Source organism: Lonchura striata, chromosome 10, assembly GCF_050655825.1.
Source record: "Lonchura striata isolate lonStrDom1 chromosome 10, ASM5065582v1, whole genome shotgun sequence".
Classification (NCBI taxonomy): Eukaryota; Metazoa; Chordata; class Aves; order Passeriformes; family Estrildidae; genus Lonchura; species Lonchura striata.
This window is the reverse complement of record NC_140712.1, coordinates 9,869,235-9,894,322: the sequence shown is the minus strand read 5'-3', so window position 1 is coordinate 9,894,322 and position 25,088 is coordinate 9,869,235. Positions and strand designations below refer to the sequence as shown.

General features: G+C 36.6%; 1 protein-coding gene and 1 long non-coding RNA gene across 19 annotated transcripts in view; one reads left to right on the top strand and one right to left on the bottom strand.

Moving 5' to 3' along the window:
- APBA2 (amyloid beta precursor protein binding family A member 2) overlaps window positions 1–25,088 on the bottom strand; it is a 98,959-nt gene that overhangs the window by 53,512 nt on the left and 20,359 nt on the right. For 6 of the 15 annotated variants that reach the window (XM_085588676.1, XM_085588684.1, XM_085588677.1 and 3 more), the window contains one exon: window positions 4,603–4,675. The exons of the other annotated variants lie outside the window; for them this stretch is intronic. The gene's annotated coding sequence lies outside the window, so the exon portion shown is untranslated. The remainder of the gene's footprint in view (window positions 1–4,602; window positions 4,676–25,088) is intronic. 15 annotated transcript variants of the gene reach the window in all.
- Window positions 1,160–23,605, top strand: LOC146766517 (uncharacterized). Of its 4 annotated transcripts, XR_014957591.1 has the most exons (4): window positions 1,160–2,610; window positions 7,368–7,466; window positions 7,876–11,757; window positions 19,471–23,605. It is a non-coding gene; the product is annotated as an uncharacterized LOC146766517 (long non-coding RNA). The 4 variants fall into 4 exon arrangements; XR_014957592.1 differs by lacking the exon at window positions 7,368–7,466 and having other exon boundaries at window positions 11,638–11,757; XR_014957589.1 differs by having other exon boundaries at window positions 7,876–23,605.

Genomic DNA, 25,088 nt, shown 5'->3' with positions numbered 1-25,088 from the left:
TATCTTGACAATTTTGTTCCTGGATATTTAACTTAGGGATCAAAACCATTAATCTAGAATGCATCTATAAATTTATTTAATGTTGTGTCAATGGATAAAACTTCTCCCTGACTCACATAAAAAATGTGTTTAGTAATTCATGTATATTAAATGGCAAAGCAGTAATGTGTTCAGGGTATGCTATCTGCTGCTGAGAGGTAGAGATGTCTGAAAGAGATGTTACAATTCACCTTTTACCAAAGAGCTGTCTTTATTTTTATCATGTTAGTTAGAAGGATTTCAATTAAGTAAAACCCTCCCAAATCTGTAGCTATTACAAGTGACACCCTGTAAGAATATTGCAACCAAGAAGGATTGGCAAAAATTATTCCTCCAGTGTGTTTGGTTTATATTTGCAGCCTTGGGTGTATTCAATTTCATTATTTCCAAAGCATATGCAATTTCTGCTTAGCCTTTCCTAGAGTTGCTAAGAGGAAAATATCACTGGAGGTGGTAGGGAGGCAGCTCAAAATTATGAGTTTGGCAGAGGAAAGTAACAAGCAACTTGGTAGCTTTCAGGTAATTTTAATTTTTTAAATTATCTATCAAGCTTTTTTCCTTTTATTGTTTTTTAAAACCTTTTTCAAACATGTATACAAAATTTTCTAAATCTACTTTCACTAGTAGCTTTGTTCAGTCCTGCTCTCTCAAACACTACCCTAAACATCTGCTGAGGAAATACTAAAATTTCACTAGCTATACACAATGCATGGAAATACTGTCAGAGCAGGTACTGCTGAATGAAATTCACATATGCATCTAAAAAAGTGGACTAAAAAGAAATTAGAAATGCATACAAATTTGAAATATTTACTTATGATTCAACCAAATTTCCAGTTTAAAATTTTTGCCACAGAAGCAAATTTCCATGTCTTTGGATATGTAAAATATCCATAAGCACAGACTACTACTGTGACCCTCCTAGAATTATCACTGAAAGGGCTGGTGAAAAGAAAAATGCACTTGCAATTTAATGTTGTTACTCAATTGCACAATGCAAATCCTGCTTGTCCCATTTGCCCAGCTGTGGTCTCCATGTACAGCAGCTGGAGATACCCAGGGTGAGTTCTCAGGAGCAGCTCAGGCAGAAGGGCTGTGCTGTGGCAGCAGCACAGGGCACAGGGTGTGCCAGCTGTGCTAAGCCACTCTGGTACCGCCTTGCTTGGGTGACCTGCAGGACAGTCAAAGGATTTGGAGCAGCTAATAATGTTAATTTTAAATGGGCAATCTGCATTTATCTTTTATCTCCTCTAATTTATCCATATCCACAGCACAGACGTTTTATTTTTTTAAGATCATGCATAAGATCTTTGAAAGCTTTGGTAGTACTTGCAGTTAATAAGTGGCTTAACTGAGTCTTAATTCTGCAATGCCAACCAAGAGACAACACTGACAAGTAGGAAGGAGGCCCTTTACTAATCCATATGTGTTTTAATAGAAGATTCTGACATTCTCCTTGGCCAGTCTTAACCACCTGTAGCCATGACCCTTGGTCTTGCACATGTTGGTTAGCAGCCACAATTATTTCTTAGAGTAGCTGGTTTTTAATTTTTAAAATTTTAGTTATTTGCAAGGGCTTCTTGAAAAGAACCTGTGCAAGAAGAATTAGAGATGTATGTTCCCACTGTAGGAAATAGGAGAAAGGACTTGTTCTCATCTAGCTCATGAAGTTGCATTTGTGAGGCTGGTTAATACAAACTATAGAAATGCATACTGACAATCAATCTCTTGTTGAAAGAGAATCTTTGTATTTAAAAACCCTGAAGTTATTTTTTTAATTTCATTTAATGCAATATATAAATGTTGTATACTCCTACTGTGGAAATATTCTTTGGAAGAGAAAAGGGAAAGATACTTTCTGCATTTGTGGGATGGCATGGTATAACTTTAATGTTGCACTCAAATGGAGCTAAGCACACACTGAATGCCTTCTATTTCTATTTCTCCACATCAAAAGATTTTTTTTCCTGCTGACACAGCAAAGCTGACAACGTGCTACAGTAATCAATGCTGTCTGTGTCTCAGACAAACCCAAGCAATGCAGGCTTTGAAAGGCTGCAGATATGCTGTCAGTAACAAGCTGTCTTGAATAACTTGAGGAACAGCAAACAGAGCATCTCCACATCACCTGCTGCCTCCAAGCCTCTGCCATGTCTTCAGGAGGCAGGACAGAATGCACTATCATTGACTTCAGACAGGCATCAGAAAAACATTCCAAGGAAGAACCCACCCTTATTGGTTATTCCAAGATAATGAAAGCACAAAATGCCTCCTTCTCATAATAACACTTTTATCTTCTCCAACAATCTGCATCACACAGCTTCCACCTTTTGAGCTGAGGCAGGGACACAAGCACACCAGGTGGGTCAGGTTATGTGTGAACAAGCCTCAGTTTAGTATCAGGTGCCTGCCAGGCTGACCTACTAACACAAAACACCAGCAGTGCTTTACTTCTGCTGGCTGCTGTAATTAAAGGAGTCTGTACCAGAAAGGATGCTGCACAGGGACTCCAAGAGTATTAAGGAGCTCCAGATCACTGAGATAAATTAAAAGCTGGAAATTAAAGATGCTGTAAGTATTGTCTCACATTAGAAGGGATTTTGCTTCATAATTGTACTGGATATGCTTAAATATGTATTTTCTCTGAGCTTTTATATTACAGGTCTCATGCAGTTTCCTAATTGCTAGTGTATAAACTGTAAGCTACTTTAGAAAAGTGAACACAATTCCTTTTCTCAGCATTCTTATAATTTTGTATCAATGGTTCTAGGACCTGTTTCCACATGTACTCACATAAATGAACAAACACAGTCTATTTAAAAACTTCAGTCCATGCACAAAACTTATCCTTTAAATTTTTTCAACTTTTCATCTGCCAATCTCTTTTTCCCCTTTTAAAATAAGACATGGATAGAATTTCATGTAATTAATACCTAGTGACTCTAAGGAAAAAATAAAACTTCTTCTTTTTAAACCAGGATATTTTAAATGGTGCTATAAGAAAATGCCTTCAATTGATACAATTGGATTCCTTTGCCATCATACTTTTTGCTATCAGAAGTCCTGACATACATAGGAGCCCTTTTGGATAGTTTCCTGCATGGCCACAGAGACAAAGTCCCATACACATATATTCATGCATAAGCATAAATGGAAGAGAAAATGAATGCATTATCCTTTCTTTTTAGATAGTGAGCATATGTTCATTGTCGACAGCTACAGGACATGAAGTTTCAACTTCTGAATGGTTCAGGATTCAACTAAAATATAAAGAAATTGCATTTAACCAGTGCAAAGACCACAATATTTAAAAAAGACAATCTGCAAAATGAAATTCTAGAATGAAAGTCCTTCTAAACTTCAGCATGTCATGTCAGATTGTAGCAGAACCAAACTCTAGTCATTTGCAGAGACAAGTAGGTTGTATTTATTTCTAATCATAATTATTTTTAAGGATATTTCCTGGTGTTTTCTGTCAAGCTGAAGTTTCTACAGGATATTGGGTAATTTTGGTTTTATGCCTGTGTGGAAAAAGGAAGAATTCTCCCCCAGGTTAGAATAACAAAGAATTTCTGTTCCCTTTCTGATTCTGTAAGAAAGAATTACTTCTGGCATCTCCTACCTCCTTTCATTTAGAAAATTCTCTAGAATGCTGGCAATCCCTTTGATTCCCCGTCTCTATGCAGCCCTTCATAATCTACATATCTTGATTTGTTTGTCCTATAAATTTTATACAGTTACAAAAAATTATAGGACAGGGTCAATCTCTACACAGTTTTATTTCAAAAAGTATGTATCCAGTTGACTTCTTATAAAAGAACCAAGTGAAAATGGTGATCCCTTCCACCCTTTACAGGAACATAAACTGTATTCCAGCAGAAAATTCAGATCCTTTGCAAGACTCCAGTGCTCTTCCAAGTTTTTTTCTTGTTATTCGGTGTCAGCAAACCATATAATATCAATTACATTTTTTCCACTCCGTTTTACTGTTCTCTGTACTGTATTGCTAAAGATACCCTGTACTTTCCAGACTACTTGGATGATAGCTGTGCTCCTTGGACACAACTATAACACTCTGAAGATTCCCCTCTTTTGCAATAAGATTCTTCTGCATCACACAACTACCACACTCTGAAGTCCAAGCAAATACGAAGGACTAAAAAGCTAATCCAAAATAAGATACGGTGTATGAAGAGTAAAAGAGAGTATTTATCTATTTTATTTTTCTGAAGTGCAGGATAAAGGATGGTACAGACTGCTCCACTGAATGTCAGGTGGTACCATAGCAGTTAATGCTAAACACTCATCTCCTGTGTTGGACACAGCTCCAGCTGGCACAGCCTTGCAGCTGACCAAGGAAGGAACAGAGATGCCTCATGCAGGGAGAAGAATTCAGGGTTTTTGTTGTACTATACACTCAAGACATCCTTTGCTTCTCCCACATAAACACTAATAAGTATCACTTGTTGCATTTTTTGTTGTTTTAGGTGATCTTTGACTTGATAGTGTGAACATTATAAATTACTCAATTTTTCTTTCTTAAAAATAGCTGCTCCCTTTTACCTTCTCCAGTGAGGATATACTGCTTGGAACAACAGTTGCAGCAGGCACTTTACACACACAGCATGCACAGCATCTAGAAAGACAAGGGGAATAAAACAAAGAAAGCAGAGAAAAAAACATACTTGTCCACAGTCTTGATTTTTAGGAAGTTATGACAAAAAAAAAGGCTTTCATTCTCCCAATTATTCTTTAAAAATATGTTTTACACTAAGTACTCTCCCACTAAAACAGTTATTGAAAAATAATTTTTACCAAGAAGTTCAATTTCAGATGTGAGCAGCTTGCTCTGAATTGTGTAGGCAGCACGAGAACACTGCAGAAGTGTTAGTGTAGAAGTAACATATAAGTGCATGAATAACATCTTACTGATTTAACTGTGAAATATGTTCTTTTGGCATTCATAATTAGGGGCAGAACAGATGGTGAAAGCTTAATATGTCCATTAAAATAAATTATGTTGCCAGTGTTTCCTTAGTCTACAAAACTTTGATTGGGTTGGCTACTTCAGATTGGTATTTTTTGTTCTCCTTGGAATGGTTCCTGTGCATATGCCGGAGAGTATTTTGTACTGTAACTGCAGCAGAAAGGGAAAAAATATATTTGACGGGGAATTCTGTCTAAGACTAACAACAGTTTTAAATGGCAGAACTCTGATTTAATTTTCTCCTCCCTCCCTTACAATTCTGTTCTTCACTAAAAGAAGGCCTAGTTGTATTCTCCTTACTCTCTCGCTTTCAGCATGTCAAAAGCTTGGAAACAATGCATGTGTCTTTGTTTTCCTTCTTTAAATGATCAATAAAACCCAGGGTCTGTTTTATGTACTGCAGAGCTGCATCTCTGAAGAACAGCACGTGTATTGTTGAGACCAGTATTTGCAAGATCTGAAATATATTTACTTATTCATTAAGAACCAACGGGGTTATATTAAATAAGCACATGCTGTATTATTTGGAGTATTTTTAGATAATATTATGAAACAAAATGAGAGCAATATCAGAATATGAGGTTGCAACTAACTCCCTTCTCTATCTGGAAATAACTTTTAAGAGTTTAGAGCACTTTTAGGACATGCAGTAAAATATTTTGCAAGTAAGAAACCAGCAGAGAGTGAAAATGCCTTTGAAAACTGAGCCAGTGGGTGCCTGGCAGCTGGAAAGCCACTTAATTGCCAAGCTCATGGCTCTCGTGAGCAGTGGGATCCAGGGACAGCCAAGTTGCAGTGCCTCCTGTTCTGCTGACCCTGCACCAAACAGGGGAAGGAGAGGTGACTTGAGGAAGGAGACATTGCTACTATGTTTGATTTATTCTTGATTTTCAAAAGAGCTGTTTAGGGAAGAAATGTGGACAGTCACAAACTAGGACAAACTTCTAAAAGTAGAGTAAAAGTGTGAAAGTCACAAATCGGCACAGCTTCACCACAGGATGGTTAACAACATTCTTTAGGCTGATCCCCATATCTTTGAAAAAAAATCTGTAATTTTATTTTTGGTGGGTTTCTGTTACGTGGAATATAAACAGCAGGCATGTCTGAGATTTAGAGGACATGGGGTTCACTTTAAATGCATAGATGATGTTAGATGTGTCAACTGCCATTTCTACCTTTAAAAACTTTCCTTCAGTCTTTGCCATCTGTGCCTTCTTTCCACTGCCTGGAGACCTGCTGCTTCTCTTATCTCTTTGCATGCCTATGTTTTGCCTGATAAAAGATTCTGCTTTGTGAAGTGCAGATTAGTTCACTGCTTGCATTAATAGAAGCCATCACTGCTAACTACATTCTAAAATAACCTTTCCCAGAAAAATCAACTAGGGAAAATGCTTCTATAGGCATCATTTAAGAGATATTTTTTAAAATAAACTAAACTTCACTAAACTATATTACATATTCAAAACTGAAGTACCTTAGCTAGATATATAATAAAAAGAGTAAACAAACAATTCTAAATTAAAAAAAGAAAAAAAAAAAGTGGCTGCATTTGGAAAGACTGTGCCATCAGAAGCATTGGAATAAAATCCTCAAAAGTAGGTATTTGATTCCTATGAGCAACATCTGGGTTTTGTACTAGAATTCCATAGAATGTCCATAGAATTTCCTTCATAGTTCCATCACTGCAGAATGAACTCTAAAGAGATTTCTGTTAGTGGGCAAAAAATCAACTAATTAGAAACTGCAACATCTTTCAAAACTCTTTATCAAACCTTGTAGTTAAGCCTAATTAAAATTCTCATTCAAAGCCAATTCTTCAATAAGGCAACAACAGGTAGACAGTGACTTTTACTAGGAGGTTGGAATTTGAAAATTTAAACTACTGTTGACTTTGGCAGATGAAGTGACACTAATGGGGAAATGGGAAAATGAGAGCACATTATCCCTAAGAGTGAGGAGCTACAGTCCATTAGTGCTGCACATGAGAGTCTGTGCATCTTCTGGTGTTACTGTAAAGAGCCAGAACATTTTAGTAATTAAGAGCCCTATCTTAGACACCAAGCTGAAAGGCACTCAGTTTTCATCTCCACCTGAGACTCCCTTTACGCTCTTGACCAAGTCTTGTGCCTACTAATAACCTTCAGATATACAGAGGTAGAGCTTTTCAAAAAAAGAGCAAGCAATTTTCTACAAATGTATGTGAAATAGCATAAGACATTGGATCTTGATAAAGTTTTTACTATCTCTTTGATACACCCATTAATTTTTATACTACTACTAACTGGAAAACTGTAGCAGAGAAATCAAGGCAGAAGTACAACAAATTGAACTCTTTTCACAGAAGCTGGAGGAAAAATAAGCAGTGGGAAGCCAGAACTATATTTGTATTATACATTATCCCAAGTTATAAACAACCTCACTTCAGTACGACCACTCAGAGGTAAATACACTTATTCAAAGTTTTACTTCAGTAAAAATTTCTGCATGATTAAATTTGAATGAATCTCACAGCTGCATATCAAAGTATTCATGCTGGTTTAGCTTTGGTTCTAGGCTGCATTATCATACTATGCAAACAAATTTCTGTCAGTATTACAATGTTTCACTGCAAATCCAGTGTAATTCACATCAGTTTGGTATCCCCAAGCAGCCACTGCAGCTGGGAAACCATTGCTTAATTAGAGAAAAACATGAGTTCACAAAGCAAGCCAATTAGTGTTGGTAAATTTTAATCTCACCACATTTCATAAGGCAGTATTTATTAAGAAGAATACCCCTCCCCTTCTCCATCAACCTATTAACAAAAGAGTATCTCTAACTGCTTGCATTCTATGGTCATTATGTTTCAGATAAAGGAAAACAGGATATGTGCTTTGGGAAGATGCACTGCAGGCAGGCAGAAAATGAGACAAGAAAATGTTCTCAGTTCCCTCTTTGTGTGCCTGCCTAAGCAGAACCTGAACCATTCAGAAGAGTAATAGATATGTATGATATAGCTCTCCATGTTTTTTAATTTCAACAAAAGTGAAATGTTAGTAATAAATCCTTTAAGGTGAAATACTTATTTCTCTCTTTAAAAGACCAAACCAAAATAACAAAACAACAACAAAAACATAAAATCCACAGCAATTTTAAGGTGAATACAACCAACAAATGAAAACCAAGCAGGCATTTTGAATCAAGTTCAGTTTTTTAGTCCTGTGTCTCAAAAAACAGTCAGTACAGTGCGTAAGCTTCTATTACTTTGTCTGGGGCAGTGAAAACTACTTTAGAAAACATGATACCTTCTGAATTGCAGGCCTTTGAGAATCTACAGTATCTGAAAAGTGGTAAATTGATGTATTTCAGAAATGTGCTCTGTCACCTGCATGTCCTATGCATCAGCTTCAGGCCATTGCCTTATCCTAAAGGCAACAGGGATAAGCTTGGGATGAGCATTGGGATAAACTGGTATAGGCAATGCATAGGGTGCAAGAGGGTTTCAGCTTCTTTCACAGGGTTTGTAGAATTAGTAGCTGCTGACTTTTCCTGGTTCTCTTGTCTATGTATTTGTCTCAGGGCACCTCTCTTACTGTATGCTTGTCAAATCCCTACCTGTAAGATTTTAAAGGCTTTAGTAATATTTTACAGTCATTCTTCAACAGCATTTTCTCATTCTTCAACTTTGTTTTCACACTTCAGCTGAAATTTGCCCAAACAGCTAGGCACAAAATGTACCTAAGAACAGGAAAACCCCAAGTACACAGTAATTTCCTTCAAATGTCTTCAAAGCTTTACAGGAACTTAAAAATCACCAAAAACTATAAACTAGGAATACATAATTTGAAATTGGAAGGGGCCTTAAGTAATTTCTATTACACTGCTTTTCTACAACATAGCTCCATTTTAATATATTGAATCATTCCTGGAGTTTTTCAATGATTCTCCATAGTATCATTTCAAAAATGAAAGAATTGTGTGTTCATCCATTGGTTCTGAGACCTTAAGTCCTCCCAGGAGAATCACAAAAGGAACATAATGTTCCAAGAGCTGGATCACTGGTTAAGCTGATAGATGTGAAAACTCTAGTAGCTAGATAATAAGTTATTGGCTGCAGTTCTAAGAGTGAATAAATTATTTTAAGCTTCATAGTAATTCATGCTCACAAAATGAGTAAGGGTACCATCTGTTCGAGTACAGATAATACAAAATTCTTTTAATTTGATATTAAATTGCTCACTTTTGACATAGCTGTGTCACTGGTGAACAGTCGTATTGAAGTCCTATAGAAGCAGAAAATTACCTTTTCTGAACAATGGCAAAAAAATCACTTAGGCCTATAAGGAAGGTAGATGGAAATGTAGTAAATAATTTTGGAGTAATATATATGGGGGGAAAATTTGAACTCTAAAAGCGGAAAAAATGAAAAAGAAAGAAAGAAGGTAGTAAAACTACTTTGGAGTGTGAAATAGTTTCAGGTTAACTCATGTGTTCTCCAGCAGTGTTAAAATTTCAAATAAGCAGGGTATCCTGCACCAGATACTCTCTATGCCCAAATCACTTCATCTCCATGTTTCTAATAAAAGCCTTAACTAACTCCTGAAGTTCTCATTCATCTCCCTAGAGACCTTACAGTCATGCCTCAAAAGTAATTTAAATAATTTAAGGCAACGGATGTGCGTACAGAAGCTGAAAATCTGAGTAGAATCTGGTTTTAATATATTTTTTATTTTATAGCCTATCTACAGTATTATCTAAAAGTAATTAATTTGTGCTGCTTCTAGAGGAAGTGGGATAATTTCCTATACTTCATAAATATTTTTACTAATTCCTATTGGAGAAAGATAGAAATTTAGTTTTAATGACATAATTGTAGTGGACAAAAGAAATTATTAGTATAATAAGAAAAATTACCTAAAGTAGATTTGAAGAGCTGTATTATACTTCTTCCTCTTCTCTCTCACGAGAAGGATGGGGAATCTATGCATTCCACCTCCCTGTGCTGGTAGTTTGCCAAGTCAGAGGAAATTACTTGAGTCTACCACAGTTTACTATTCATATTACAAAGTACAAGACAGAATAGCTGCAGTGGATTGCCAAACACAGAACAGTCAGGTTTTCCACTGCCAAGCAAGTTCCTGGTTCAGCTCCAAAGGAAAAGCCAACAGCTCTCCTGCACAGGAGAACAGGAAGACACTGATATAAGGTCAATCATAATGAGCACCAGTATTAGCACTTCAGTTGCCTTTTATTTTCTTTTTTCCTTCTTGTGGGGGCAGGGGGTGGTAGGTCGTAGCAGAAAATAAAATTTTCTTAATTTATATGGAGGACATAGATAAATCTTTTCAAGTGTTTCCTAACACCTTTTCCTACATGTAAGAGCCAGCATATGAGGAGGCATAACCTGCTTACTAGATATAATAATAAATGAATTATCAAAGTCCTGTATCTCTAGGTGGTTGCTGGATAATAAATAAAATAGGAGACTAAGAACTTTTAAGGTTTTCACTTTAAAAACCAGATTTTAAAAATTATTATTATTATTATTATTACTACTGTTAATGAAAAAGGATGCAGTGCTTTGATGATGTGCTAATCTTACACCAGAGGAGTAAGAATATGATCTTTGTAGTGGTAGCCTGAGTGGCTATAAGAAAAGAGAAATTGCATTCACTAAGGTCAGAGAAAACACTACAGAAATTAGACACAACTTAATTAGAATTGTAAAATAAGATTACTTCCTTAGATATGATACAGAAAAGTATGTTATGTTTAAGAAGGCATATGATAAAGTAAATGCTAATTGCAGGCCTGAAGGACAGGCAAAAAAGTGTTCTTTTCTATAGTGGCTGTGAAAGTAAGTAACAGGCTATAAAGAAGGTATAAAGACTTCTGGTTTAGAGGTCATATATTTCTGTTTTAGGAATACTGAGAGAACATTTAAAATCCTGAACAAAGGCAGTGTCTAGAATAGAGGTGCAAGTATAAATCATCCATAACTAATTATGAGATTACTGAAGGGTATGGAAGGTATGAGATTACATAAAGGGTATGGGGGGAAATAAGATAGAACAATGGACACTGTTGTAATGACTTCTACAGGAAAAGAAAGTCTCCTTGGGTAGGCATCTTGAAAAATATTCAGGACACAGAAAACAATACAGCCATGAAAGACTGACAGAAGAGAGTACAATTTCAAGAAAAAAATCATGCTGGTAGTGTCAAAGACCCTAGAGAACAGAGCAATGGTTTTGATCTTGGACCACCAGAATGAAAAGTCTCAAATCAAAAAGCAGATCTAAAGCTGTGTCATCTGAAAGACTGCATTTTGGTCTCATAGCTCAAAGAAGAGAGGAATAGACCAGGGTTGGAAGGGACCTTAAAGATCATCTTGTTCCAGCCCTTCTGCCATTGACAAGGACACCTTTCACTAGAACAGGCTGCTCAAAGCCCCATGATACAAAAAATAAACTGATGTGACAAAGTATTTTGGCAGATTAAATTAGGTACTTTTATTTGCAATGCTACTTTTAATCTAAGTTTTCCATGAATAGTTTCCTTTTTGGTTAGCATCTTAATATCTTATATCAGGAATTATGTCACAATTTGTGTATTTCCCCCCTCTTTTTTAGGATTTAGTCCAGATTTTTAGAATATCTCTGCTGAAGGCTGGTGGAAACACTGCAGTTCCAGGGAACACAGACAATGTTTCTGCACAAGCTGGATACAATAATGAAGAAAATTCACCTACAGTAAGAGACATCATTAATATTCTAAGTGCTTTGTGAATAATCATGCAGCTACTACCATGCCATTGTTTAATGAGCTCCCAGTGTGGAGCTCTCCAGCATGACACCACGGGTTCTCAGAATCCCAGGGGGTTCTCAGAATCCCAGTTTGGCCAGGCCTCCTGCACCCACTGTGCTGCTCCAGTACTGGAGGCACAGCAGTGACAGAGGCACAGGGAGCTGAGTGCTTCCAGAACTTCCCGCTGGGATCCCTCCCAGCCCTGAGGGATGCTGAGCTGAAGCTGTTTCAGTCTTTGGGTGCTGCCTTGCCTGACTAGAAGGGACTGAGGAGTGCCAGGCTGTAGTCACAGCCACTTTTCAGGACCTGCAGGTGTGTTTGAACATGTCTGAGGTGACTTGCCCCAAGCCTACATGGCTGCGATGGAAATTCTCACAAAGGACTAGAAAATTTTCCAACTTGTTTTGTAGCTCTGTTGAATCCTTCATCTCTGCAGGGAAAAAAAGCTTTCTCTTTTTTTTTCTTCCCTTGCTAGTCTTGCAAAGAGCTAGAATTCCTGAAAAAATGGTGAAACTGGGCTACAAAGGTGTTATGTAGGACATCTACATGTGCAGCAAAATACTTCTCTCTCTTATCACACTCTACAAGCAACTTGATGTTAACTCTGAACTTTCTATAACAAAAATAGCTGAAATTATTGCAGCAGAAAGCAAGGAAAAGAAAGTTCTTTGTATTTCAGTATGAGTTTTTTCTATCTGCAAGTTCTGTAGTATTGGTCTCTCTCCTGCTCTTCTACAATTGCTGCCGCAGTCATGCAAATAGAGTTTTTAAGCAGCTAAAATAAGAAATTAAAGTCTTCTAAAAATTTAAGAAGAAGTGGCCTGGGTTAGACATGAAAGAATTTCTAGTGCTGTGTTAAAAACTGAATTTTTTCAGCAGTTAATATTCTATTTAATTATTTTGCTTTAAGATATGCAGTCTTTTATAACACACTCAGTAAATTATCTGTTCAGTTATTAGAAGTCTGTGAAAGAAAGTTACAGCTAATACAGCACATTTCCTAGAAGCTGTACTCAAGATATTAATGCTTCCTACTAAAGTAATTGAAATAGGCCTCTGAGTTCAATCACCTCTAATTGATCTTGTTGTGATGACTTGGTTCCATAGCATTCCAAACACATTCTCTCTGCTTATTGAGATGCACTTCCTGTACAATAGTATTATACAAGCTGCCATTTGTACTTCACTGTACATTTTTATATTACTACATTATTTTATTATAATGTCCTTGAGATCCACAGTTAGAGATCAGTTAATTTTCTCAAGTCCCTTACACAGTAGGGCTTAAAAGTACTGCACAGCTTGGCTGTGATAAGATTCAACCCTTGGGATTAATGCCAAGAGGTGGCAGTGAGCTGCTGTACCACTGCACCACACTGCAGCAATTTTCCTGGGCTAACCCACAAACCCATGTATGCACTCTGAATCAATAAGCAGCATTCCAACGCAAGCACTTACAGAAATACTTCAGGTTTCCTAGCAAGTCTGATGTGAGGAGCAACCCCACACATTTCAGTCAAGTAAAACTTTAGCAAGTATGTGTTTTAAAGGTCAAGGAGGAAGTAACTTCCTTTTTGGAGCAAGAAAGGCTGTGCCATAGTCTGTTCTGGCAGAACTGTTCATCCTCATGTTGAAGCCTGAAGTTACAAAGGAACCACAAAAACTGAGGACTAATGCTCTTGCAAACAGGAGATTAATAGTGGGCAAACAAGGTTCCATGCTGAGATGATGAAAAAGGACATACTCCTCAAAAAGACTCAAAAAACCTTTGCCTACTGGATAATAATAATAATGAGGATCTGGTACCTGTTCTTTAGAAAGCATCCAGCACCTTCAGAGGTTATACAGCAGCCCTGAGTAACCTGGAACTCATACAGGTGCAAATATATCTCAAGTTGATCATGGGTAATAAATTATGGGTTTATTATCATGATTAATTTGGGAAGCAGAAGGCTTGAGGAAGAGACAACTCATGCTTAGTTATTCTATAGGAAGAGCAGACATTTCATTTCTGATCAGTTACTCCACTGGAGTTGAAAGATGGAGCACAAAAACAAAGTAAACTTTTAAGACCTTATGAATTATAGTTCCTAGTTGGATTTTCTTTTATTTCACTACAATTATTTTGAGATACATTTTAGCAGGGACTCAACCATAAAACACTGTATTGCTAAGTAAGAAGCACACAGGAACAAAAGAAACAAAAATTAACTTTGCCATAGTAGACACTGTACACTCTAGTAAACACTGTCTACTAGATTATATGATGGTGATAATAATATTTTTTCTAACATCTAATAGGTATTTTGCCTATTGTTAGGAAAATCAATGTGTGATTTGATTTAGTCCATTCTAAGTAGGAAATTAATGTAAAATTTGAACTGGACACAAATCCTGATCAATCTCTTACTTTCTCTGATTACTACACTTGAATATTTGTTACACTGCTGGAGAGCACATCTAGTAGTGAGTTTCATTTCCTCAACAGAGCTGCTATTTTCCACTACACAAAACATTAAGACAATCTTTGGAGGCTGTCAAGAATATAATGCTTTTATAATAACATAACTATTATATTAACTACAAAGATTCTTAAAAATACCAGTAGCATAAACATAAAATTCATAAAAATACCAGTAGCATAAAAACATTTGAGGAAGTATGTATTTTGCATTAACTCTTTTCTTACTTGAACATCTTTAATTTTAGAATCAAAATACTTTGAAGTTGAAAGTGACATTGGAACATATTCTTGTAATTCTTTAGGTATCACATATAGGCAGTTAGTCACACTTCCTGCCAGCTTCATTCTACTTTCATTTAAGTATTTTTCTTTCAAAATCATGCACTCCACCTCCCAAGAGTTAGTGCAACAGTCTGGTGGACAAAGCCTTGTCTGTACCAGAGATCTCCTGATTCATTTTTCCTAGGGCAATTCATCCATCATCAGTTATCATCAGTTTTAGAACAGAATTGCTGAAAACATACACAGAGTTATACAGAAAAGGATACTTAAAGTCAACATATAATTTAACTTAGATTAAATTTTAAGACAGATTAATTAGTCTTCCTAATATTTTCCAGAAATCAATTATATCATCAGTGATGCTGGGGGTATGGATTCAAAATGTAGCTCAAGAGAAAGAGATGGGTATGAACACAGAGGGATCTTAGAAATAACCTGAAAAAAGAAATAAACCTTTCTATACACCATGCAAGTATTAGTCAGTAAATGATGGCTGTGTACATTAGGTGGAAGAACAGATATTAAACTGAAGAATCTCAAATACCTGTAAGTCTCATATATTATCAATTCTTTTTAGCCTATTAGGATTAGGATGAAATATCTCTAAAAATCCCTTCCAAACTGTTCTGATTTGCCTCTGATACATATTACCATGGTCACTGTACATTTTAGAAAGCTAGACAAAAAGAATTCATTTTCATCAGTTCAACTTCAAACCATAGTGACAAACCATCTATTCTTATTTTCATTTTCCTATTCAGCTCCAGCTGCAGCCCAAATACATCACCATAAACTGTGAAGCAGGAGTCTGGGGAACAAACAGTTCATATAGGTCTGCACAAAAGGATTAGAGCACCTTATTAAAAATAAATGCTAGTGCTTCAGTAATGAAAAAGCCCATAATTGTATCATAGTGTCACCTTTACTACCTGGGCAGTGAAACTTGAAGGCTCTAAAATTGATCAAAGGGCTGATGATTAGCACCTAGGTAGGTCTTAAACTATCAAACTCAGTGTTTTCTATTCTTGAATTTTTAGTTGGTATCTTGAGAAAGATTTTCTTTGCATCCACAAAGAAACACAGGTATGGCAGTTAGAAGAAAATAAACCAGCTGCTGCTCTGCATAGAAAATCACTCCATGTCACCAGTTACAGATAATAAAGGAAACACTGGCAAAAATCCACGACATGATACCCCATACCACTACTGTTTACACTCTCTGCAGTGTAAAAATAACCAATGACATCCAATCGTTGTTGTCCAGGTCTGCAAATCTGCATCCAATTTGATTATAGTGCATGGCAAATGAGAATGCTATTTCCAATTTCAGCCAGCCTGATAGACAACAACTGCACTCCTGCAGCCCTAAGGCAGCATATTTTGTTTGTTCAGGACCAGCCTGATCTGAGATTTTGTTTTCTCTATTTCTTCACCTTTCATTTAAGCTCAGGTGAATTTAAGCCTTTCCACAAAATTCTTTAGCACTGAAATCATGACATGATGCAGAGGACTTACTGAATAACCCAGTAAAGGCTCTTCTCAACATGACTGCTGTATTTTACATCTGTCAGGAGCGCTGAGGTCTTGGTGAAGTTAAGGAAGGAGGCTTAGAGCAATTGAGTAAAGAGAGGCAGGAATGGAGCATATGTATAAAGCAGAGTATCACGAAAAAGCAACACAACCAGCTTGCAATGGATCAATTAAGACGTGAATGCTTTTTTTTTTTTTTTTGGTGGACTTAGGAAGCTAATATAAGAAAATGACTGACTAGAAAATTATAGGGCACAAAAAGACAGCAGTACAAAGTACCAATGTGCAAAACAAATGAAAAAGATTGTTCCAAAGCAGGAGCACACACTGCAGGTACCTAACTCCTATTCTTACTATAAAATCAAAGTGTACATTAAGGAAATCTGTAATTAATAGTGTCTTCTATAAAACTACAGTAAATAAAAGCTATTCAGAAGAGCAGGAAGTGACATATGGTCACTCCTTCAAGGATAATGTTCCTGTTCCAAAGATATGTAAGTCGTTTATTTAAGGGGAGATGCAAAGTCATGCAGGAGAGTCCAGTCTCCTCTTGTCTCTCTGAGAAGATTTAAAGGACTCTTTCAATTTAAAGATGCTTCTGCAGTAACAATACTAAATGCTGCAGAATTACCTTGTCTGAATCCAGTGATCAACACAATAAATCCTAACTGGTGGAGCAATGACAAAACACAATCCAAATCTTCACAGTGCTTTATGAATCAACTGTAGCATTTTATCCCTTTGGAGATTACACAGGGCCTGCCCAGAGCTGCCTTCTTTCACAGGCATTGATCACCTGGGTAAAGTTAGAGTTTAGTATTCCTAAATCACTGAATTCCTAAATAATTTAATACACTGATCTTATCACTATTCATCATATTTCTCCCACAAATAGAAAACACCGAGAATAGTCTTGGCTAAAGATGGTGGCAGTTAAATTGGATTAAAGGACTGTCAATTCTTTCTGCTATCATCTCTATTAGATCCACAATGTCTCACAGAGGTTTACAGAATTAACTACTGGCTGTGTCCATGCCTCATCCCAAAGCTAAGAGCCAATCCTAAACTACACTGTCCTTCACACAACTCTGTGTCTTTGCTGCAGACATCAATTAAGGATGATATCAGGCTATATGTGGCCCTGTGACACTGCACAATAATTCATTAGGAAGGAAAGTCTTACATTTTTAAAATTATGATTGGTTTAAAATAAAATCCAAAACTTAAAAGGAGATTTAATGCAGAGCAACCATGTTTTCACAAACACAGATGGAGATATTCCTGGGGCAGAGATGTCTGAAGCCCAGGTGAAAAGGCTCAAGAACATCCCTTTCTATGGAACACAAACACATGCTCTCCAATAGAAGAGATTTGCTCATTCATTTTTTGTCCATGTGCTTAAGAGGGCACATTCTTGTGTTTATGTAGACTGCATTTGATAATTACAGATCAGGTAATTATTGAAATCCACTAATATTTCCTTATGATGTTTTTCTGAATCTTCTTCCTAGGAGGCAAGACACAATTACTCTTAGGATGATCATTGGATGTAATTGCTCCTAACAGTCACTCGCAGCTATCATATTATTGCAGGTGTACTTCCCGGCTGTATTTACTAGACTCTCTTTCTTCTTCTTTTTAGTGAAGAATAAATTATAAGTCTGTTTTGTTTTAAATCAGACAGAGTTGGAAAGAGCATAATAAGATATGACAGGTTATAGCAGAATTCAACTCCTGAGAATTCTCTTCTTTCCCCATGCCAAATCTGAAGATGCCATATACTCAAATCTTCTCTACCAGTCATAAAATTTTAATTAGCTAAACTAAAAATACTGATACTATTTACCACTGTTCTTATTTATTTCTTAAACTGCTAGACTTGACACTTCTAAAACAGCTTGCCTATTGGAAAGGACATCACTAATACAGTAATAGTCTGTTTCAGCATACACGTGAGCATCCTGTTCAGCTTCATTACAATTAATCAGTAATCTAGTCTCTTGTTTCTCACTGCCAAATGACTAGCTACATTCATGGATGGAATATTAATTTATACAATACCCTGGGGTACTTCTCTGTAGTACAAGATGCCTCATGAACAGATATCAGTGAAAGCTTTGGTAGAACTTTGAAACAAAAAAAGAGTAAATCTAGTCAGGATCAGCTGAACTATATGACAACAGTAGAGATCTGTACCAGCAATTGTAGTAAACATCACTGAGATATAAAAAATTAAACATGGACTTTGCATGGAATAATGAATTATTCTTTTAAATGCAAGAACCAAGTACCTTTCCCTACAAAAAATATATTTCTGGAGGTTTGTGAAGAACACTTTGACTTTTTCAAGGTCAAATCATGTTGTCAAAGTATAGTACTGTACGTGTGTTGTGTAATGGGGAGATTTGCCTGTTCTGGAAGTGATTTTTTTCCCAGTTGCTCTGCATCATCTGCTCCAGCTTCCCATTACATGCATGAGGGCAGCAGATGGATCCAGAGGTTCTGCCTCTGGCCGTGCCTGTTTCAGCAGCCCTTACATGCTGCAGGCTTTATCTTGCAGGGTTTTGCAGCTTTCTAGTGCATGAAAATGACCTTTGCACAGGTGCAGAATGGATACACAACTGTTTGCCTCTTGCACAGTCTTCTTTCTGTTTTATGTGCATTTTCCCTAGTCTTTGAATATCAGAGATGATGAAGTATTACTTTTTAAATGGTGGAAGAAAATTCCATAAAATACTAATAACCTGGTAGTATCAAAACATGCTTAAGATGCATTATATTACAAAATTACAGTATAACAGGATATACATTTTTCATTTAGTGACTATGAAAACATAATGAAACTTCAATGGGGAAATTATGTCCTCTGTTGGTTTTTCACAGTCCAAAGAAAACTGAATACAGGATGAGCTCTTGGTAAGACTATAGTGGCCTGCAGCCCCCTGTAAAATGCTAGACTGCATTTTGAAAACTCATAGCACCCCAGCTTAGAATTATCAAATCAAGGCATTTGGTCATTTGAGCACAAACTGCTTGAGTTTTGAGCCTATCAGCAATCCAGAATGGCTCTCATAGCACAAGAAACACAGCACAGGAAAATGCTTGCCAAGAGCAGAATGAAAACCACTGAGAAAGAAACAGGGTTATTTTCAAATTTCTAGCATAACAGTATTAATTATTATGAAGCTTTCGCTCATAGGGATTTTTAAAATTCTCCATTCTGAAGTCAATCACTGCACCATATATAAAATAATTTCAAGCTTTAATTATAAAATAATAGGCAACATATTTGAAAGCAGCATAGAGATTTAGCTAACTCAGGCATTTCAGGCAAGGCTCATATTTTGATGTCACCTTCTGTTCTCACATTTTAATGTTTCAGGCATCCTGCTTTATGAGCAGGTTATAATTTATTGCACAGCAAATGTTGGAGAGCCCCTGTTCTTCCTGGACCTGGCAGCTCTGTCTCACATACAACGGGATCAGAAACTGGTATAATCTCAAGATCTAGACTTCTACAGAGAATAAAGGATGTATTTATCAAGTACAGTGTATGGAGCTGCTCCTGCAGGAATATGAAAAATAGGTCTCCATAGAGTGTTAAGACTCTGTATGAGCCACAGCAGACACATTTACAGACATTTGTCTGAGGTATCATGAGACAAACTTGACATGAGACTCAGCCACGTCTTTGTTTACCACCTTTGCAAACACTTAGGGTCTTATTAGGCACACACAGCACAAGTTTGGCTTCTTCATTCCAGATGCAAGGTTTTTGGAAGGAAAAAAGATTGGATATGGGCTTTTGAGCTTCTGTTGTTGTCCTTTTGGAACGTTAATCACCAGATTTATCAGTACAGGACACACAAAACCAGCATTTTTTATCAAACATGCATCAAACTAAGGGAGGGCTCCCAAGGTGACTCCTCAACAACCTACCAGGTTAGCATTATCTATTCTATTTAAATTTAAAAACAAAACAAAACCCTGGACCTATCATATATCATGAGAGTTTAATAAACACTTAGTTCATCTGAGATAAAATTCATTAAATTAATAAATGCTGGATGTTTCAAACATCCAGCTATCTGAAAACCAAAGTCTGAAGATGAGGATTTATAAATTGCAAATGAAAGAACTAGTCCCCCGTGATATCAGGCAAAATGAACAGCATGTTGGTAGATGTTAAATCCTAAAGCATACATAATCTCCTTAAACCTACATCTGTGAAACCCAACAGTGAACTTAAAAAAAAAATCTGTCCTTTATGGTCAACAGAAAACAATTTAAGCAAACAAATGATAAAAACCAGGGTAGCCAAAATGTTCTTCACTGTTGGATTGTTGGATATAGAGGACCTGGGGGGAATTGATCTGATTTGGTTGAAAAAAATAGCCTACCATCCTACAATTTGCAATGAAAATTTTAGCACATTATTTAATGCCATTAAAAAGAAGCAATAAGCTATGGATGGATCATCCACAGTAACCAGTATAATTTAAGTCATGATATCATCATTTATCCTCATTTGGGGTAGGTGGAGTTTTACATTTAAGATGCTGTAGCTCCTTTGAAGTCTAGGTCTCTGCAGCTTGGTTTTTTGGTTGTATAGACAGACCTTTTGATTTCCAAAAAAAGTACCAAGCACTTACACAGATGTTAAGTCTTCCAGCTGTAACATGCTGTGTATACTGAAAGACTAGGATCTTATTACTCTATCAGGACTTAATTAGTAAGGTGAATATTTAGATAAAGCCTATTTCCTGTTCTATTTAAGGATCTATTTCCAGATGTTACTGTAGTGTCACACTAGAAAAGATGTAAATTAGGTTGTTCCAGACTGAGTTTTCTGAGATGTAAACTGTCTCTACTATTGTATTATCAATGCAATGAGTAACATCTGAAGAAAGCCTTCTCTTCACCAAGTCAGGGAGAAACAATTGACATAAAATTTGTTACCTAATTTGCCTATTTCATGTAACAACCTGTGTTTGGTTTGATGTGATTTATGCACTTACGTCTTTCTCCCAAACCAATTTCCATCATTCCATTTTAAAGGAACCAAAGAGGTTATCTACTTCATATTTATACCACATCCAGAGATGTATGGCATTAAGAGTAGGGGTTTTCTGGTATTGAGTTGAAAAGCAAGAATGCGTTCATGTCCATATTTACGTTCACATAGATCCAGGACTGTGGCTCCATTTATATGCAAAGCAGCAAACCCTATGCTTGGTTACTCAGACACTCCAGCAATGACTGCCTATAATTTATAGACAGAAGATGACAAAGTGCCAGTTATGTAAAGAGCTTTGAGCAGATAAACAGACTAGTCTATGCAGATTTCTATCTGTGAAATTGCAATACCAAAGACAGGGTTCTTTTATTTTGGAGAACTGAGCTAATTTTTTTCCTTCTTTTTCCCCTCAATGTCTTTATTGCTTAAACAGAAGATTTCAAAGTTTCATTTCTTCTTTGATGCTACATAAAGTACAAATAACATTCATTGTGGATGAAATAAAATATGCAATTAGTTCACAGTTAAAGGATTCTTTAAAAAAATGTGACTTTGGCTATCTCAACTGTTTACTCTTTTGTTTGAAAAAGTTTATCAGCAAAGGTGGAAAAACCCTTTTCAAGAAATCTGCAGGCAAAGTTCGAGTGAAATTCTTGATTAAACAGCCTTTTCTGTGCTGGAACTGTCAGTATTAACTGTGCTGTTTGAATTGCTGCATTTACAGCTAGGAAGTGAGGCATCATTAGCTGTTTAGGCTCTGATGCACAACTGTTATCCCACTAGATCCTAATGGCTTGTAAAGGAGAAAAGAGGCATGTGGATTTTGTCTAGTTGGAGAAGTTGTTGAAAAGTGAAGAATTGAGCTTCATCAGACAAAGCAGGGGAACAATCCCTTTGTTTACCCCTGAAGTTCATCCCCTATCCTGAGTGGCTCTGGTAAGAAAATCAAGGGACTGAATATTTCTTAAAGTTTCTGACCATCTTTGGAAAAAAGCATCTTGATTTTAGGTGATTTCTGTAACAGTGCAATAGAATCTGTAGGATTCTCAAGCCTGATCCTGTGAGATAATATCCCATAAATTAATCACTTCTGAGGATAGTTCCCCTTACACATCAGCCTACTGAAGGTCTTAGGAAGCATTCATTTTCCTTTAGACCTTCATGATGATAACTGAATGTTCAGTTCATTTTTGCCAAGTCATTACAGGGTAGAGCAACTGTTCTAAATGAGACTGTAGATCCTACTCTCTACAGGTGTCTGATAAAGCTGAAATATTGTCATTATGAAAATAAGAGTAAACAGAAATATTCCAGTAGAAATGGTAGAACAGATTGGCATGAGCCTTTGGCAGCTCATACTAATAGTTATTTATATTTTTTAGTCTCTTGGATAATCTTGGACTCTGTACATGTCACTCCTCCATGCTCATTAGCTTCATGAGAGCTCAGGAGATGATAGCTGGCTATCTCTTCTTTGTCTTCTCTGCCATCCTGTGCTCTGCCAGAGAGGGCAACATTGAGAGTTCTAGAGGTCTGTCAAATTTCTAACTATGTGGAGAGTTTAGGCTGCATTTGGAGCTGATTGACTTTCCCTATCAGTAACTGACAGACAACAGTGCAGCACAGAACAGGGAGAACACTGAAAACTCACTGTTACACAATATTCTAAAAAGTATTAATACAGCTTCAGCCATTCTCTTGGAGGAAGTGTACTCTGTGATTGAATAAGATGTAGTGTCAGCAGGGTTAATTAGATATACAGTTGGCCTAAACAAAAGATTAGGTTTTGACTGCAGCTGGCTTAACTGCAGCATATAAAATACTGGCATTGCACATTAAAAAAACCTCTATGGAGCAGATCTTTTGGGGGGCAGGCACTAATCCTGCAGTGCAAAGTTGCTGTACCCCAAGGATATAACTGGCCAGCAGTATGGAAGACACCCACACACAAGAAGCCTCATTGACTAGCAAAGGACTAGGGGAATATTAATTAAATAACATTCACTGACTAGCAAAGGACTAGGGGAATATTAATGAAATAACATTCTCTGATATACTAATATCTTTAGAAATAGATATATAAAAAAGCTAGTGTGAAAACAAGAATTTCCCCAGCATTTTATTTCCTTTGTTGTAAGATAAAGTTTTGCAAAATGTATTTAAATAAGGCTGCATTTCCTAGGTTCTCAGTAAATGTACCTACGCACTTGGCTAACACTTTCAAGAATTAGCATTTTTCCTTTAAAGATGAAACGGTTGAAAAATCACTGAGGAATCACATTGGTACATTGTGGGTCAGTCTATTTTGTAGTTATTGATACATTTTCCAATTCATAAGTCTGCATCTCTCATCACTAAACATGCAGTAAGTAGTTACTGAGGGAAGAATGTAAATGGCAGTATGAGTCTAGCTGATTTATTCAGTAATTTCATTATTTGTTCATAAATAGACTGGTTTGTCTTCAACTGTTGCTCAAGGCAATAGGTATATAAATTTTGATATCTGGTTTAAAGTAAATCATGCCTACAGTTGCATAAATATATAGATATATGACACAAAGTATTATGGCTGGCAGAATATGATCCTCAGAGACTACTAATTACATAACTGTTGAGCTCATTGGAAAAGTCAAACGTACACTAATTCCTCTAAAAATCTGAACCATTTCTATTTTTCTATCACTAGGCCAACTCTGTTTCACCTTTCTAAGCTTAATTATTATCAATAACAACTGAATTAACTGAACAACTAGCCCATGGCAGTCTCCTGGTGGCAACCAGAAGTTCCTGTGCTGCAGCAGCAGGCAGCCACAGTCCTGCTGGGGCTGTGGGACATTCCCGGGGCAGGAGCACTGCAGGGAAGGCTGCAGCTCATAGCAAAACTGAAGTCTTCAAAGATGCTTGAGCTGCACCCAGTTCAATTCAAAGGTCAACTTCCAGCCACTTAAAGATATGTCACAGTCCCTTAATAATAGAAATTGTCCACGCTGTAAAATAACAACCAGCTAACACTGTGTGCACCTCTCGGGGGCTCTCCCAATGGATTGACAAGCTCCTAGAAGGCTTCCCTGCAGGATCCAACTTTGTATCATCCTATGTAGCCTAGCATTGCAAGGGTATAATCAACTTCTGTGCCTCCTGATATCAGCCCCTTTACCAGATGCAAACCCTGAACAGCCACATTATATATCCCTTTCAATTTAATTCTTCATCTTGTATTTGCTATAGTAACAACTTTCAACTGGGAGCAAATAAATCCTAAATTATATGTGTTGTGGAAAAATCCATTAACCAAGATTTCATCAGGTTAAGTATTCTGCAGACATTCCTGCCACAAAATGCTGAAAAATCTATAAGTCTACAGCTGAAAAATGAATAAAGCAGACTTTGGGGAGTTTGTTTAAAAATCAAACACACCCTCACTCCCACCCTCAGTGACAGTACTAGTAAAGAAAACAATAATGAAAATCCTGTAATAACTGCAAAGTCATCCTTTTATAGTCTCCAAAGCAGAGAACTTTTTACTTACATGCCATTCATATTTACGTAGGTAAAATATTTAATATGTTAATCTACAAAGGTAATTATTTTTATCTTTATAGTTTAGCCCAGCATGAAGGTTAACAGCAAAATGCAACTAAATAGGAGAACCAAATTAAGATTTTCCAGTTAGGTACATTTAAGTTCTATTCTCCGATAATTACAGACATATCTATAATTCAGGTTTTAGTAAAGGTTTGGTCTGTGTGTTATTGACTGAATCTAGTATTTCACAATCTTTTGATACCATAATATGATGTTATATTGGCCTGGTACCACTTTTTTACACTATTCTTTTCCTCTGTCAGATTAATTTTAAAAAAAGATGCCAAACTGTGAAGTCTATTTAGACAGGTCAGTCTTTTGAGTAAAGACAGTCTACTGCTGCCTTCTAAATGCCTTCCACCAAGAGGTCCTAGACATTTGGATGGCTCATAGGCTCC